At 40.1% G+C, this 19515-nt stretch overlaps 1 long non-coding RNA gene across 1 annotated transcript in view; it reads left to right on the plus strand.

Moving 5' to 3' along the window:
* LOC125009603 overlaps positions 1-19515 on the plus strand; it is a 33564-nt gene that overhangs the window by 1462 nt on the left and 12587 nt on the right. The gene's annotated exons all lie outside the window — the stretch shown is intronic.

The raw sequence follows: 19515 nt of genomic DNA on the forward strand, positions 1-19515 counted from the left end.
ATAATAGAAACATGAAAATTGCCATAATGTAGCATGTCTGGCAAGATGTTGTGATCAGCAGTATCAAATGCAGTTCAAACCACAATATCAAAAGCCTCAGGCGGTTATGCAATGAGCAGTATGGTGCTGCTATTTATAAAATGAGTTAACAATTTCATACACAACAGCAGTCGCAGCATTTGGCATCTTATGAGATGCTGACTATTTTTATCCTTAGGAAAAAATAAAAACAATAAGTAAATAAATAAAACATTGCTAACTGTATGTAGTCGGGACTCGATGTGGCTGTGAAATCAGTTATTGGTTCATTGATATGTATCGCATGAAACAATGTTTTTTGTTGTTGTTGTTGTTGTTTTTACAGTTAAGTTTCTTAAAACCTTAAACCATGTCAGATTTTCTGATAAAAGTGATGCCACTGCTTCTCTGTTGTCTGGAGTTCTGCAAGTTTGGTGAACAGTGCCATGGAGGAAACTTTATTTATTTCTGATGAATTTCAAGAGGGAAAAAAAAAGGCTTTGACTCTTTTTATTCATATTTTTTATAAAGAAGAAAGTCAGCGAGTTTAGGTTAAAATATTAGAAAATGAACATGAGAGCCTTGGATCAAACATGATAATTTTATGTTAGAGAGAAAGGAAACATTAGGAAATCTTGCACATTGAAGTGTTGCCATTTGTCTCGTAGGTTAATTTTTTGTTTTATTTTTTTTGGCATTTTTGACACAAACTTCTGCTGCTGTTTAGATGCAGTGTATGGTTTGTTTGTTAGAATGACACCAACTCCTGCAGATTTAGCATTAAAAATTATAGTCTGACACTCTGTCATCATTGTGAAGTTATTTATTCTCGGCAGTCGTCGTCTGCCGAGAGAAAATGTGTATTTGAATCAGCCGTATGCGTGAACGACACTTGTACCGGCATCGAGCAGGCGATCGAGTCGTCATAGATGTCGTAATTTCTTTCCCACTTCATTACCTCTGCTGCGGGAGATCCACAAAAGTGTCACTTTATGCCCGGATCTGCTGCCGTAGTAGCGTTTTATGAAACAATTTTACATTTCAATGAGAAGATGGGTTGAAGGGATGGCTCACTCGTTAAATCGCACTGTTTCATTAGACTGCTCGTCAGGCAGGCAGCAGATTGTTCTCTTTTGTTTCCGGCTCACATAGAGCACTCTCTCTGAAACTTGTGTGTTTTTATGCACCTGGACAAACTCTGTATTGCTGTCTACCCCTGTTACTTGCTGAGATCTGCAGCACTGCAGCTTTATACTATACAGAATTCATATTATATTCACCTTATGTGCACTTTCTATTCAACCTCTGTTGAATGAGCTGAGTCTGAGATAGGTGTGTCAAAGGTGTACTTTGGTCCCTGGAATGAAAGAAATGCACCCGCAGTAATGGTTGGGGGGATGTGGTCAGAAACTAAATATCTATAGAACTATATAACACAACAAAATCACTCTAAAATTGTTTTTCTTTAGCAAACTATCTTTTCCTTGTGTAGTTACGTGGCCACCCACTGTGGTGAAAAGTGCTCTGCTCAAAGTGACAGTCTGTGTGTGCAGGTCACCCGCCTCGAAAACTTGCCGACGTCGATGGAAGTCGGGCTTTGGTTTTACACCATCTCCTGTCTTGTGCAAACTCAGTCACGCTGTGAGTACACGAAAGCTCATTGTGACAAAAAAGCAGCGCCAGTAGAAACAGAGGCCACTGAAGGGAGTCTGATATAAACCACCGCTCCGATTCTAACTGAAATCACCTCTTCAAATACGAACGTTTTGCTCTCGCCATGTTTCTGTCCCTACCAGAAACTCATCGGGCCACATATCGATGTACAGCAAACACGTACGGAAAACACGCACATTTTCCAACCACAGAAAAATGATTAGATGAAGTTTTACATGGTTATTAGGAGCCAGTGCTACTGAACAGATTATCAAAGTTTTACAACTCCCCTGTGATAATCAGTAAAATGATAATCATCGTGGTGTAGGTGTGTGCTGATGCATGCGTATAAGTGATATGTGTTTCAGTTTTTACGTGGTATTTCCTGCACAGTATCTAACAGTGCTGCCATAGTGTACACTCTGGATAGGATCCAAATAAACCTCTCAGCCTGGAGTCCTGGCTACCTCGTTCCAGAGAGAAAACCAGAAAGAAGACCTCCTCAGGGGAAGAATGCATAACGCTCCTATCTTAATCCTCTCCCATATTTTTTCTTACTGTTTCTGCATGTGTGTGACCACGTGTGTATCCGTGTTGGACTGATATTTTACACATAGATGCTAAAATTTGCTTTATGTTTGCTACTTTAAAAAAAAAAAAAAAAAACTGAAAGTATCAACTGCGGCAACAATCAGGCTTTTACATCACAAATGAGTTGTGCTGATATTGTATTTCGTCTTTAGTGTTAGCAACAGTGATGATGTAATCATGCGATACGATATGGCTGAACGACATACGATGCATTGCAATAGGACATGAAATACGATATATATCTATATATCTATATATATATATCTATATATCTATATCTATATATCTATATCTATCTATATATATATATATATATATATATATAGATATATATATATATATATATATATCTGTATATCTATATATCTATATCTACAGTATCTATCTATCTATATATATATATCTATATCTATCTATATATCTATATCTATCTATATATATATATATATATATTATATCTATGGAAGTGGGCAAACTTACAAATTCAGCAGGGGATCAAATACTTATTTCCCCCACTGTATCTATCTATCTATATATATATATATATATATATATATATATATATATATATAGATAGATATATATACACAGTATATATATAAACAATCCACAATAATACGATGCGATGTATATGATATGATATGATATGATATGATATGATATGATATGATATGATATGATATGATGCACATTAAATAGACATTATGCACATGGCGTCACCACAAGCGAAGTCTCCGTGGCTAATGGCAAAAAGTGACAGTTGAACATTAGTTTGAATCATAGGCTTTAATACCATCTAAATTGTAAAATTAATTTAGGAAAAAAGGTGAAGAGCGACTGAGTGTACCAAACTGTACGGTACAATTTATGTAATTTCTGGATGAGGTCATTCCTTAAGTTACTTCTTAAGTTACGTCCTGGAGGGCTGTCAGTTAAGTTTGTCAGTGTTGTTGTTTGGGCGTAGTTAGGACTGACAGTAACTATTTGGGTTCCAACAATAAATGGAATATTTGTGATCACTCCTCGTCATCCTTTTAACGTCCGGTCAGATGCTACAGTATTGTATGGCTAACATTACTTCCCAGTTAAGCTCTTAGCATTAGCATCTTTTATTTAGCTACAGTTATCATAACTGAAATTAACTTAAACTAACTGAAACTGAGGCTAATCCATGCTGATAATGGTCATTTTTCCGAGTCTCGCTGTATTTACTGATAAATTTCGGCATGTTTTTGCCACTCAGGGGGCGTGGCCTCAGTGGGCAGTGACGTCAATGCGTAGCTTCTATTGTCCTGTAGGGGAGCTTTGTCCTGGATGTGTGCTGCACACATAACCACTACTGTTGTCAAATTTTCATGGTTCAGTTTCAATTTCAGAGTATTTTCTGTGACCCTGTTTGGTTTTCCTTTAGTTTCCTATTTCTATTTTGTAAATTTCTTCACTGTTGTTTTACTTCATTGTTTTACTTCCTGCGTCTCCCCCCTTTGATTGTTGGATTGGTTTCTCTTTGTGGGCTCCACCTTCATTTCACCTGTGTCTCGTTAGCCTCCCTGCCCATGTGTGTAAATATAGCCCTGCCTTCTCCCTTTCCCTTCATTCTGTGTCGATGTTACTCGTTTGTCCTCACCTGCGTTTACAGTTGTGTTTTTTTGAACGCGCTACCCTTTCCTGCGGCGCCTTTTGTTGCTTGGTTTGTTAGTTTTCATTAAAGCTTCTTGGTTCTGCCTCCCTCTGCGTCCTGCATTTGGGTTACCGGAAACTTGGCACACATAAAACAAGTAACAAGAACATATAAACAAAACTGTATAAATTTGACAACTCAAATGAGAAAAGCGTAACTGGCAAATTTGTGGTCATATGGGGTGTTATGTATCAGACTATTTCTTGGCTCTGAGAAGTTGCCAGGCAGCATCTGAGAAAAATAATCATGTTTCCAGAATGCAGCGTGTTCTCTCATTTAATAACCATTTCTGTCATTTATTTTCTCCTTCAAGAATTAACTTAAACCACAATCAATTACCTTAATACTTGTCATTAATACTGTTTACGTGTGTGCGTGTCCAGAGGTTGCACTATATGTTACATAACCTTTAGCTTTTCAGTTATATAAGTTGTCTATATCAGCTTCTCTCAATGCCCCCGTCTGACCTAAAATAAAACTGAACAGGTTTCATTTTTGTTCTAATGCTACGGTAGAGGAATGGTGCAATAAAATCCTTCTGACCCCCTGCGGACCAAATGGGAGACTATTTCAAAATGAAAGTGTGTTTCTGCGTAACATTTTTTATGTGCGGCCCATAGAGAGCTTTTGCCTCTTCCTGTTTTTAAAGTAGCTCATTAAGTGTTGCAGAGTGATCCTGGTCTGTATCATTAAACAAGGATATCTGATGAATAATTAAATCAATGATTAAATGAATTAACTACAATCAAAGTTTGCATCTAGCACCCATCGCTTGTAAAGGTTGAAGGGTTAGCAGAGGGTGGCGGCGTTCTTGTGCGACATTAAAAATGTAATAGGTGTGAAACAGAAATACATGGAAGCATTTTTGTCTTGCTGCTCCTTTCTAAGAATGGAGGTGTTGATTTGAAAATGTAGTGTGCATTCATGTACAAATCCAGATGTCCACTTTCATGTAAGGAACAAATGAATAAATTTAGAATCTAATCTAACTAAATTCACTCGGTGTTAGAGTCCAGACCCTGTATAACCAAAATAAATCCATCATAGAGACAGTGGACACTTTAGGGGTGGCCAAACTCCCAGGTTAATTCTGACAATACGCTGGTGAGCTCTGCAACATAAAAAGCCCTTCACCGAAGACACTATTGTCTTCTCTGGATCCTTTCCGTGGCAAATAAAAGCACACAGTATGTCTCCGAGTGCAGAACACTCTGCAGGGGGTAGACACATCATTATCTGAGAGCAGTATAAAGAAAAGACTTCATTAGAGCATATACAGAGGGCGCGTGTCACCTTGCAATCCACTCATAAAGCTCAAGATTAGAAGAGAGGAGAGGCATGAACAGCCTTGGCCAAAAGCATCAAAAAAGCCAGAATAGATCTGGAACGGCATTGTTTGAATGGATTGACTCCAAGATCAACCTGTAACAGGTAGAAAGAAAAATGAAAAATATGGAGAAGGCTTGGAATCGCTCGTGAGCCGAAGCATCAGTGGGTGTTTGCACGGCATACAAATAGTATTAAAACTGAATTGAATTGGGGTCAGAAACTTCAAGGGCACAATATGCATGTTAGTTTAATCAATTCAAAATGTTTTCACATTATTTCATTTCTTTTTATTAAAGTTTCAGATGACACTATACTGCTCCTATCCTCCAGGGTTCACAACAACAAAGAGGAAGTAATAATCACTTGATTCTTATCAGGAGTCAGGTACAGTACAGTCAGCTAACGCAGGAAGAAAACTCTGAGGCAAGCTCTGAAAATGATTTTACCTTCGTCACTGTTCATCAAAGTTTTTGACCTCTGGTTGATCTGCTGGTTTCATAACTAGGGCACTGAGAATAGTCTGAGCAACTAAATTAACATCTGCTCCAAGATTACCGGGGAGCAAGAGAGGGATATGGGATCCCTTATCCATCTGCAATATGTCTACCTGGATCGCTTTCCCACATACCTTGAGGGACTCTGTAGGACTGAACGCTTGTTAGCTGGGGCGCTTCTTGTTCACCCTGCGCCCTACCTACCTACCTACCCCACCCCAAAACCATCCCAAATCTGGTCCTAAATCATGCATTAGGACGCAAGTTCAAAAACACCCAGGCCATTTTTTTTTGTTTGCTCAGTTCAATCCCGCAGTTCTGGTTTTCTGAATTTAGTCACTAGTTTGTTAACATAAAAAAGGCCAGGAAAAATAAATAATAATAATAATAATAAAAAAATACTTAGCAAAGGCTGCTGACAGTGTAAACGCATAAATTAACATTCTTATAAATATCCTAAAAATAAGACACAAGTACATCTGATTATAATTACAGGGTAGTTTTGGTCTTCTTTCCAACAGAACATGGAGCATATAAAAGGAGGGATATGAAAACAAACCTTTAACTAGAAAGTATGCACGTTTGCATGAATAAATTATATGAAACAGGTGACGAGTATGTTATGGCAGACAGCTAAAATATGAAGCGGGCTTTACGGCAGCTCCCCAAATCATATAAACATTACTGTATGTTGAGTATTTTTGAAGTTGTTTATAGTTTTTAAGGATTTATTCAGTGCATTAAATGTAAATTGTGCGTCTGTGTGTGTCAGAGAGTAAAGCTGTTTGTACACTTCCAGTCAAAAGTTTGGACACACATTCTCGGTGAATTAAATGCGAAGGTGCGTCCAAACTTCAGACTGGTAGTGTACATACGTCCATGTGGGAGACCAGTCTACTGCGGTAAAGATAAATGCTTGACCCTTGTTACTCCTCAGCTTGCCTCCCACTCACAGAGGCCGTCAGCCTCCTCGCTGTGGATGCAAAGTAAAGAAAGTAATTCAGCGCGGGCTGCTGAAACAGCTGCTCAATCTCTTCGCGGCTCCTGCGCCGCGTGTATAAAGCGAGAGGCCGATAACGGTATGTGCAGGGGCTGCTGTTTGAGATTTGGGCTATACTCTCTCCTCTATCTTGAGGCAGGTTTGAGAAACACGCTCATTAAGCGCGCGAAGCTGGGAGGCCAGCCGTGCCTTCTGTACCTCAATAATGCTGCCTTAAAAAGATTGAGATCCCTTCTAGCGCAGTCTGTTTATTTTCTGAGCGCTTCACTCTCCTACCTGATCTTTTTCTCTCTTAAGACGTTTCTGAGGCGCAACATTGTAATTCTGGGTGACTGACTGACGCATAGCCATCTTCCTCCGCCTGCCAGGATGAGAGAAAGTATTTGGTCCCTTCACAAAGATGAAATATAGTCACATATATATATACAGTGGGGGAAATAAGTATTTGATCCCCTGCTGAATTTGTAAGTTTGCCCACTTCCATAGAAATGATCAGACTCTGGTTTTTATGGTTGTTTACTGGTTATGGGTATAGACAGAATATCAATCGAAAATGCATAAAAAACACACAATCTAAAAGTTATAAATTGTTATGTATTTTATTAAGGGAAATAAGTATTTGATCCCCAACAATTCACTTAGAATTCAGGCTCCTACAGATTGGCTGGTGCGCATGTGGCACACAGCTGTGCTCAGTCAACTAATTACCAATACTCCTGATCTTAACTCGTCATGTATATAAAGCACACCTGCTCTAAGAATCAGTTTCTTACATTCCAACTTCTACAGCACCATGGGCAAGACCAAAGAGCTGTCAAAAGATGTCAGGGACAAGATTGTAGACCTGCACAAGGCTGGTATAGGTTACAAAACCATCAGCAAAAGGCTTGGTGAGAAGGTGACAACTATTGGTGCCATTATTTGCAAGTGGAAGACCCATAAAAGGACCATCAACTGTCCTCGGTCTGGAGCTCCCCGCAAAATCTCACCTCATAGAGTGAGGATGATGATGAGAAAGGTGAGGGAGCAGCCTAAAACAACACGGCAGGAGCTTGTTAATGATCTGGAAGCAGTTGGGACCTCCGTCACCAAGAAAACAGTTCGCAACACACTGCGCCGTTATGGATTGAACTCTTGCAGTGCCCGCAAGGTCCCCCTGCTCAAGAAGGCACATGTACAGGCCCGCCTTAAGTTTGCCAGTGAACATCTAAATGACTCAGAGAAGGCTTGGGAGAAAGTGCTGTGGTCTGACGAAACCAAAGTTGAGCTATTTGGCATTAACTCGACCCGCCGTGTTTGGAGGATGAAAAAACGTGAGTATGACCCAAAGAACACCATACCCACGGTTAAGCATGGAGGTGGAAACATCATGTTTTGGGGCTGTTTTTCAGCAAAGGGTACAGGGCAACTTCACCGCATTATGGGGTCAATGAATGCAGCCATGTACTGTAACATCTTGGACAAAAACCTTCTTTCCTCAGCAAGAACACTGAAGATGCCTCGTGGGTGGGTTTTCCAACATGACAATGACCCAAAACATACTGCCAGGACAACAAAGGAGTGGCTCAAGAAGAAGCATATTAAGGTCATGGAGTGGCCTAGTCAGTCTCCAGACCTTAACCCGATCGAAAACCTGTGGAGGGAGCTGAAGCTCCGAGTTTCCAAGAGGCAGCCAAGAAACTTGAAGGATTTAGAGACTGTCTGTAAAGATGAATGGGCCAAAATCCCTCCTGCGCTGTGTGCAAACCTGGTGACCAACTACAAGAAACGTCTCATCGCTGTGCTTGCCAACAAAGGTTTCTCTACAAAGTACTGACTTGTGTTGTGCTTGGGGATCAAATACTTATTTCCCTTAATAAAATACATAACAATTTATAACTTTTAGATTGTGTGTTTTTTATGCATTTTCGATTGATATTCTGTCTATACCCATAACCAGTAAACAACCATAAAAACCAGAGTCTGATCATTTCTATGGAAGTGGGCAAACTTACAAATTCAGCAGGGGATCAAATACTTATTTCCCCCACTGTATATATATAACCACTGCAGACCATTAGTATTTCTTGCTGTCCTAATGGGGTCATGTTCGTCACAATGGAGTTTACAGTCTCTTTCCACTTCCAGAGTCTTTTTATGTTTGCAGAAACTGATGTTACGACCGATTTCAATTTAATTATAAAAACCATATCTAGAAAGGTGATTTTGGAGAGGCCAGTGGCTACCTCTGAATTGGACGCAGTACTTTATTGTTGTTATTTATTTTAATTTCCAAAACAAGTAAAAAAAGTTTTTGTTTCTGTTGGATTATCTGTGATGTTAAAAGTGTATAAAAATATTATACTCAAGAGATATATGGAGGAAACAGAAAGTATTGCACTAAATTAAAGAATAAATGCCTCACCTTGTTGATTGTTGTTGTTGTTGTTGTTATTGTTCTGTTTTTGTTTATTTTTGTTAGATGGCGTAGAAACTGTTTTCCTTTAGCAAAATATGGAAGCAATCAAGTTAAACAACTGATGGAGAAGGGGTGGGACTAGATAAGTTTTATGTATATATTGCATTTATTTATCTTTTGAATATATTCCAAATAAATGAAGCTCAGTCAATCTAGGTTCTCAGTCATCCAGGTCATGGTATCATCAAATGAAACATTAAAGAAAGGCAACTCCTCTCTTCTCCTCCTATCTCCATGTCCATCAACTAATTTTGTGATGGTTCTTCTTATTAATATTACACCTAATTTTCATTTTATTCCCTCCTTTATTTCTTTCTCTCATTGATTCTTCTCGTTAGGGTCTATGTATCTTTGCATTATTGTCATTATCACTATTACTGTAGCTGATTTTTCTACCCAAACTACCATTGTATTATTTATTTATTTGTTGCTGCGGATTGCTGCAGTGTGGCACATCACCTTTTTTGTAATGCATCACACATACTCTGATTTTAATGCATCGCATGCATTCGAAAACACCTCATAAATAAATAAAAGTAAAATAAATAAATTGGAAATTTATATATACATACAGATGCAGGGTATGGTGTTGTTGGGGCATCAGACTTCGCTCTGCGTTTTACTTTCATGGATGAGATTCAAGTCGTCCCTTTACTGTATGTGTCACCGCCACATACATGCAGACATCGACCTGCCCACCTGAGACTCACTCATCATCCTGCAACACACTGTGTCTATCCCAGCTGCTCACTTCAGCTCAGTCGCACAGTTCCTTAGCTTTCTGCCATCACTGTTACCTTGTGCTTCGTATTCACTGCCTCCTTGTGTCACGTGTTACCTGGCTCAGATTCACGCCCTGTGATTTATCCAATCCTCCCCGCATGTCACGCTCTTCTCAAGTCTGCGCTTCAGCTCAGCTCGCAGACCTAACAGCCTCTCACTCACTTGCCACACTGCAGCACCTGCTTGCCACGCGCCTCAGAGAGTTTTCGGTCCCAGCTCTCCACCATCTGCTCCCTCTGTCTCACCATCAATCCATCCCCATTATTCCACAGTAAAACTGTGATTAACTGTCGGCAATTTCGTTGTGGATTTCGGTGTGTCCCCAAAAAAAAAAAACTGCTTATAACAATTTGCCTTTGAGCTATAATAAGGCTTATATTTTTCAGATCTACACAGAGAAATATTTATAAAGAACACGAAATACTAATCTGCACACCCGGCATTCATAATACATGAGAAAATACAACAGTGTGGCGATAAAAGAAACATAGAAACAAATCAAGGCAAAAAATGTGTGCAGGTTTCTGTGTGACCGTGTACCAAAGGTGAGCCGGTGAAGGATAGAAATGAATCCTGAAACTGTGAACAGAGCCGAGTGAGTCCGTTAAAAATTCACTGTCTCTGTGGTGTTCCACGGGAGGGGAAGGATGGATCGTCCAAGATGGAGATCAGAAGTTTTGTTCAGTGACCTCCTGCTCCTCGCTGACGCAAGTCACTCTAGTTTGTCAAAGATGATTGTTCTGACTCTGGCTCTGAATTATTTTTATTTTTTTTTATCCCGCTAGCATCTCTCACACTGAGGCTGCTCCTTTTGTGCCGACCAGCTCAGACTGTGGAGAAATCTCCTCCATCTTGCTGCACACAAGGAAAGATCTGAGTTTAGTCGAGAAATGTTTTGCTCAACCAGCGTCATGCAAGTAGCATTGGGGTAAGTAATCCAGGCAGTTTTGTTGTTCAGGTGGACACCCATGATGTTTATGAGGTTGGCCACAGATCATGTTTTCCCTAAAAATCAACAGCCTAGTATTTTAGCAGTTTGTAGATGGGAACAGATGAGACCCTGTCGCAATGAAACACTTTCTGAGTGAGAGAACGCTTTGGGCATACACCAATCAAGTGTGTACCCAATAACATTATGACCACTCACACAGGAAAAGTATGTAACATTGACCGTCTTGTGACAATTCAGTGTTCTGCTGTGAAACTTTTGGATGTAGCCTGACACAGGAACACACACAAAAACAGTTTAGGAACAACTCAAAAATAGCATGCTTCTGTTTTACTGTGGATGGAGCTCCGCACTGACGTACACATAAACAAACATGCAAACACACACTTACAGCCAGAATGGCAGAATGATAAAATAGGGGCTAGCGGGGCTAACGTGGTGGTGTCTGTATAGCGGAGAGTGGAGCTAACTATGGGGCTAAGTTAGCAAGCCGTGGCCATGTTAAACATTCTGCTGTTATTTCTGTCAGTGTGTCTGTATGTTAGTGTGAGACTGGTGTTCAGCTGTAGTGGTGCTGTTATTTATATTTTGTGTGGATGCCCTGGGGCAGCCACACTCTTGTTATTTAGTTTAGTTTTCTGTTTGCCATGTGTGCTACTGTGGAACATTAGGCTAACTGGTTAGCCTGTTGTCTGCTAACTGGTACAGTGTTGCTAGTAACCATATTGTAGTATTTAGTGCTCTGATGCTAGTGGATGGAGCTTTTATCGGTCAACTGTATGGACTGATGGAGCTTCCTAAGATGCTCTACTCTACTCTATACCATGAACGGTTGCCTAGGCAACCATGAGACTGATAAGATGATTGACATACCTGCCTGATGCCATTTCAGCTGCTGCAATGCAGTCTGGAATTTGCAGTACAAATGGTGCGCACACAAAATCCATGGGGTCCAAATCTGATCGATATAATGCAGTTGGCCTTGAGTTTCACATGTGTGCCATAGGATGACAGGGTTCAAGCCAACCTGGCTGTCAGAGAGGAAGTATTACTCGTGGCTGTACAAAACTATTGGTAAGTACATCCAAAACTAAATAAATAAGGAAACAAATATTGCTGATAGTATTTATTTTGCACATGCATGCTATGTATACCTACATTTAACTTAGTATGCTGCAAAGTTAACATTTTGGCCCACGACCCTCCCCCAACATTCAATTTTGGCGCTCCACTGGGAACAATGTGGGCACCCCTGGCATAGAGGGACCATGTGGTGCTGCTAAAGCCTCCAAGACAGACAATAGGTACTTGTAATTAATAATGTGTACTTGGTGGGTGCCAAACTGCTAAGTGAATTCTGTCCTTCTGTCCAACGGAAATAAAATAATAACATTATGCAGCACTGGTCACCTTTCTCACCAGCTCAAACTAGCTGAACAGAAGGGTCATGGGCCAGCGTTGGTTTTAGCCCAGCCAAACAGATTAGGTGTGAAAACTCCCTTATATTAATTGTCCTGTATGAAGTTTCTGAATTTCTTTCCTTTGCCTTTTTTTTTCAGCTAGAAAAGAGTCATTGCATGACTTGAACAAACACTCTTGGTCATGTTTCGCAGTGTTTTCATTAAGTTTTCATCCCGCGTGATTTCTTAGTTTAAGCGGGGCACCGACTGCAAAACCCTGTTAAATAGATCACAGACAGCATGTGAAGCGATATGTGGGAGAGATCAAGGAATCCATCTGAGCTGATGAAACGGGCGGCAGCAGATTGTGGAGACATGGTTCACTTTAATTCTGTGTCTTGCGTTTTATGTCTTTCGCTTTTTGAAGTTTGGCAGAGAAACTATCGTATGGTTATTTATATTTAGTTACTATAAAGTCTGTGAAATACTGCACCACTGCAGTGGAGGCGGTTTAAAGTCCAACCTCTAGTGCATAGACTGTTATAACCTCATACCATTCACAGCATTGGTCCATTTAAGGTCAGCTTGAACAATGGGCTAACAATAGCAGATGAGAAACAGTTGTCTGGGTGTATAGGGTCTTGAAAACCAGAAATCTCACACACAACAACAACTATAACTGTCAGTTCACTGCCTCTAAACTAGAAGCACATTTTCAGAAGAATATTGGCACTAAAGTCAGGAGAACTATTTATTTATAAATCACAGTAGTTTACGTATGGTCTTTTTACAAATGGTTGTTCTGATGTAAACTCTGCTGTATGCGTATGTTTGCTATTCACGTCTGATTAGTGCAATTATAGAGTAAATTTGAGTGAAAACACATCATATGTGACTGAAGGAAGGTTCCCCGCTATCACTGATGCTATCACCCAGCAAATGCATCAGAACGAACTTGATAAGTCTGAGCAATGGACACACTTATCTACTCCGCTGTCGTTCTCCACAGGGTAGCATGCAGCTCCGTGAAAGCAGCTCAGCTGTGACTTCCAACATAGGGGCTTTGCATATCATTAGGGGCCAAAAACACAAGACTGTCTTACTGGATAATTAAGAAAGAAGATTCTCACAGTCACTTGGCCCGTTCATGATTTTTAAAGACTCACGCTGGCTGGCAAAGCTACATCCAATTCCCTGCCTTTAAAAAAAAAAAGTTTGCTGCAGTTGGAAAACTTTTAAGGAAAAGATGCTAAGCCCATCTGCAGCCAGCTCTGATTCATACTTGATCGACAATCTGTTTCCACTGACTTCCGTCTCTGTCTTCCAGCCACTGCATCGCCTCATTCTTGATGGTTTAAAGCTCAGGTTGGTTCTCCCAAAGATGGCTGTACAAGAACACACACACACAATTGAGATTGGGAGAAGATTTCCCGATTTGTAATATGAATTACCTGTGATTTCATTTCAAATTACCCACCCCACTTGGACAGGACAGGACAGGTATCCAAGCCTCAAACTGTATATTTATGTTTTGATTTGAATGAATCTTTAAATTTGTTTTAAGAATGGTTTGTTAACTGGAATAAGCTGACTGACAACTTCAGCGCATGTATTAAAATTTGGAAGCAACCGCATTACATGTGAAGAGAAATTGAGGAAACGTTTTTTATTGTTTATTTTTAATTTGCACATCACGGCCAAACAATCTGCAATGCCACCCTTCCAAAACGTTCCCCCTACCCTACCAGCCCGCGATATTGTAGGCGGCCTTATCTCCAAACACAAGCTCTGTGAGTGTAATAATTGCTCCATAGACTTGAATGTGCACTTCCTTTTTCTTCAAGTCTATTCTTCAACTTAAAAAAAAAAAAAAGACCTCAAGTACATAAGCACCATTAAGATGCTATGGAAGGCAATTTCACACTCGGCAGCACACATACCTTTTGAACAACAGCGTGAAGCACACTGCAGTTCTAACACATAAAGCCGGAGATATGGTTTGTGTTCACAAGGCAATGAAAATTTTAACTGTACCGTGTATATAAAGTGGTCTTACAATTTTTTTGTGGGGGAGGGGGGCAAACTGTACCCATGCATCCTAATTCTGATCAAATACAATGTGCAGTTACGCTATAAATGTATAAAAAGCTAAATATGCGTGATTGTGAAAGCGCATTGAAGAAGAGAATTAATGAATGAGCTTCTTGTAATATTATGAATAGATCTGATATTTAGCAAATCTCCTCCTCCTCCTCCTATTCCGTGCATTGGATTCAGGGATGCAGCAGTCTTTTAAAGCTGCTGTTGAATGCGACTGATTTGTTTTTTTTTTCCTATTTTTAATATCGCAAAAAGAATAATCGTCATCCCATTATGGATTCAGTCATCTGGTAGAGATTTATTTAGAACTGCAGGGACTGTGGAGAAAGCCCGCTTTACTACCCTATGCAAACTCGGTTATGCCTTATTATGTCTTATCATTTAATTTAAGTTCAGGGGCAGGACGACAGTGTGGAGATCACTGAGTCTGCCCCTCACGGTGTACGTTTTCTCTTTCTTCCGAAGCGCAGTCTGAAATGCAGCTCGTATAGACAGATTGACATCAAAATGGACAATCATACTGGAGGTTCGCTTTGCCAGTGGGCTGCTGTGGGGCTGTGTTGAAGCCAATCAGTGTGCCAGTAAGTTTAAAAAAAAGAACAAATGGATCCAAGTTGAGTCTCTCAACCATGAACTTGTGGAAAGAATCATTACAGAAGAAAACTATTTTATGAGGCTGACAGCTTGTTTTTTGTTGTTGCTGTTTGTTCTATTTTGTTTTTTGTTTTTTGTTTTTTTTGGGGGGGGGGTGGGTGGTGGGGGTAGGGGTGGGGGTGGGGGGTGGGGGGCTGACTTAAACAGCTTAACAATGCTCTGATCTTGTGTATCCACAATCAGATAATGATAATGAACATACTAAACAGTTAAAATGATACTATAGGTACACTCACTGGCCACTTTATTAGATACACCTAGCTAGTAAAAGGTTGGACCTCCTTTTGCCTTCAATACATTGCTGTGTTCAAGAAACCAGTTTGAGATGATATGAGCTTTGTGACATGGTGCATTATCCTGCTGGAAGTAGCCGTCAGAAGATAGTACACTGTGGTCATAAAGGGATGGACATGGTCAGCAACAATACTCAGGTAGGCTGTGGCATTTATACCTCAATTTGTACTAAGGGGCCCAAAGTGTGCCAAGAAAATATCCCCCACACCATTACACCACCAGCAGCCTGAACCATTGATACAAGGCAGGATGGATCCATGCTTTCATGTTGTTTACATCAAATTTTGACCCTGCCATCCAAATGTCCCTGCTGAAATCAAGACTTCTTGTCCAATTTAGGTGAGTCTGTGTGAACTGTAGTCTCAGTTTCCTGTTCTTAGCAGACAGAAGTTGCACCCGGTGTGGTCTTCTGCTGCTGTAGCCCATCTTCTTCAAGGATGGATGTGTTCAGAGATGGTATTCTGCATTCCTTGGTTGTAACGAGTGGTTATTTCAGTTACTGTTGCCTTTCTATCATCCCCAACCAGTCTGCCCATTCTCCTCTCACATCAACAAGGCATTTTTGTCCACAACGCCATGTGGTTGGCTTATTAGCTATTTGTGTTAACAAGCAATTGAACAGGTGTACCTAATAAAGTGGCAAGTGAGTATGTCTGAATGAGTGTAATCACCTGTGACTACGGATTATTATGTTTTTGTTAGCTCAGACTGAGCCCTTCATATCTACCACTATGAGGAGCAGCTCCTCATACCATGTTCTGTAGCTCAGATCAAACAAACTGAACTCTGTGCACAGACGCTCATGAGGGAAAAAAAAGACTTAACTTTTTAAAAAGATTATCAGATTGCAAGAACAACTGAGGTCTAAAGCTCATATCAAGCTGGTAGGAGGTGGCTGCTTTAGTGAAACAAAGAAGATGAGGTGAAGAATGTCTGGATCCACAGCCTGAGTGGTGAGTCAGAATGTGGTGATTCTCCAATGAACAGGAATGCAATCTGGATGTAAATTGGACAGACGCCTCCGTCATCTGCTCTGATTGACAGACGGCCTGCTGGCTCCAGGACTACGCTCCGGGATGTGATTTTGCCTTTTTGGACTCTTTAGGATTTAGTTGGACACAGCGCCAGTGACTCTGAGGTGGCGCAGCACCATAATCTGTTTGGTACAGCCGACCGAGAGTGACAGGAAGTCTGAGGGAGAGAGGGCAATCTAAGGACAGCTTTACATTTCTATTCATGAGTAACACGAGGGGACTGTGTGGTATTGTAGGAACCACTGAACCGGAGATAACGGCAACATTATTATCAACCTCAGTGGCATAGTCACATTGTCAGAACGCCATCATGTTGATGGGCATTTTACTTTGGAAAAAAAAAAAAAAAGTGGAAAAAAGTGGTAATGGCCTGTTTTAAAATTCAGTTAAATTTTACTTTTCATAGCTTGCGTACAGCAGTTCTTTTGCTTATTTTTTTCTCTTTGGAGTGGTTTTTGTGATGGATGTTGTGTGATTAGGGGAACAAAGATGACATGAATAGCATTGCCATCTAAATCCTGAAAGTATTGTGTGCGTAACGATGCGCATGCGGTCCCATTCATACTGTAATTTAGGTCATGTGCTGGCCTGCTGCTCACATCCCACACAGAAAAACATTGCATTTCTGGAGAATAGGAATCTATTTCCCTTCAGAGTGTTTGATGGCATCATGTGGCATTGAACATTTTGAGAGATGAATTGTAAAACTGTAGAACAGACAACCTGGTATCATCTCACGGTGAGTAACATACTAAGTTCTGTCGTGTTTGATCAGTAGCCCATGCATTTTGTTGTTGTGCAGCCTAATCTTGATGAAAGAACCATACTGTGTTGTTTAACGCCACAAGATGACACATGAAATGCTTTTCCATGAAACGAACTGATGTGCTATTTCTATGACAACACCAAGGTAACTGAACCTTGGTGAAGTGACAATATTCGCATCTCGCAGACACAAATATAAAATAATAATAAATTGTTCTGTGTTTCAACCATGTTCTGTGTGAGTACTTTGTCTGTCTCTACTATTGTTTGCTTCCTTCAAGTCCTCCTCTCCTATTAGCCAAAACATCTTTGAAGTCATCGTTGACATGTTTTAGGTTGTAAAGGTTGTACAATTATTTTATTACTACTTTTTTTTTTTTTTTTAACATACCTTAGCCTCCTGAGACCCAAGTTTTCTCCAAGGTATTTGGGATCAGTAGGTCCTAAGAAGTGTAAAAACTAAGCATCATATTTTAAGGATTATTTTAAGGAAGTAGTAGTTTTTGAAAAAAAAAACAAAGTCATATGTGGACACTGGAATTATTTCATTATTTATGTTATAATAAAGTCACCAATGTGTGACAAAACATAAAATAGTTTATTTTAATACCATGGCTGAGCAAAACCAACGAAGTCCCAGCGTCCTCAAGCGAGTACTTGCTAATTTGTTAAATTTGCGGGTCATATCAAACTAGAAACATTAATGGGCATAAACAAATACGTTTTAACTGTAGAATGTGATGGTATTTTGTTCCTTGCCCACTTCTGTCCTGTGATCGTCTGCGGAAACCGATGAAATGCCCGCTATCATGTTTTCACTGATGGTGTATAGACTCTTTGCTACCACTTGATGGCAGACTAAAGTGTCCACTAACGAGGATAACGGGTTTAAATGAAGCAGAATAAGCTGCAATAAAACCTAAAACATAATGTCCCCATATGAGGACGCAGAGTCTCAGGAGATGAGATGTGAGGGTCTATCTAGATGGAGGTCAAGCTGAATGTGGTGTTGGACAACAGAAGAACAAAGGAGACCTCTGTACCTTTAAGTAGGAACTCTGACAAGGGACTCAGATGGACAAAATTTTAATTAACAAATGAATGCAAAATAATTGAGGGAAGCTTAGCGGTGGACCTCAGTAGCTCCAATAAAAACCACAACCAGGCGAAGCTAGTGCATAAACTGAAGGACCAAAAACAAAAAAGTAGAGTCTAACCTGAATAAGTCCGCTTTTGCCGTAGCTATCAAGTCCTGTCTACACCGTACCTTTTTGTTCTCTGGATATATTCAATGAACTTGGCATCAAAGGTAACAAACACACTTAAAAGTGCTTTTGATTGTGCATATATCGCTTTGGCCAAAAGCCGCCAAATGAATAAATGCATGAAAATAAATGTAGGCCAACTCGCCCCTCAGAGGATGACTGACGATAACTTTGATGATCCTATAACCTTTTATGTAGAACCATCCGGGTACGAGAACATACCAGCAAAACACGCAATCTGAAAATCTCAATCGGCCTCTCCAAGCATTTACTTTAATGTGAACTGATATGCTGACTGACATGTTCAATGTCTTAAGCATTATACGCATCAATTAAACATAATCATGTTTGCTCCTTCGTACTCATCGTGTAATTCTTAGATCTGATGCTGGCACAATGAATGGACTGGTTCTGCTGGTGGACCAATATTTGGTGTGAACATCTATGATTTTTTATATACTTTTTTTTAACACATATTTGTGCATTTTAAGACAATTTCTGGGTGAAAACCAATAACTGCAACAATAACTGCAAAGCAACTGCAGTGATTTTCTCACCTCCCCTCATCGCTCTGACTCAACTCTACATTTATTATCTTCCTCTCCACTTTGCACTTTTTCCTCTCTCTCCTTCTGTATTCACTACCTGTCCTTTTCTCTGACTTCTCCTCACTTGGCTCCTGAAAAAGTGTAAAAGAAGTAATGTGGTAGAATTATTCACCGATCAGCCACAAAATTAAAACCACAGTAGAAGTGAATAGCATTAATCATCTGGTAACAATTCAGTATTCTGCTGAGAAACGTTTGGACCTGGCATTCATGTGGATGTTACTTAGACATGTATCACCCACCTAGACCAGACCAGGCACCCCCACCATTTGGCCAAATTTAGTCCTGTGACGTCGTACATCACAGTCTTCTCCACGCAGTGCTTTGGTGTTTACTCTGGAAGATTTTTTTCTTGATGAAGCCCTTTAACCTTAAAGATGAGACAGACATCCAAAATCAACTGGTAGATATCAAAGTCCAAGATTTTGTACTTAACTAC

Source organism: Mugil cephalus, chromosome 6 (genome assembly GCF_022458985.1).
Source record: "Mugil cephalus isolate CIBA_MC_2020 chromosome 6, CIBA_Mcephalus_1.1, whole genome shotgun sequence".
Classification (NCBI taxonomy): Eukaryota; Metazoa; Chordata; class Actinopteri; order Mugiliformes; family Mugilidae; genus Mugil; species Mugil cephalus.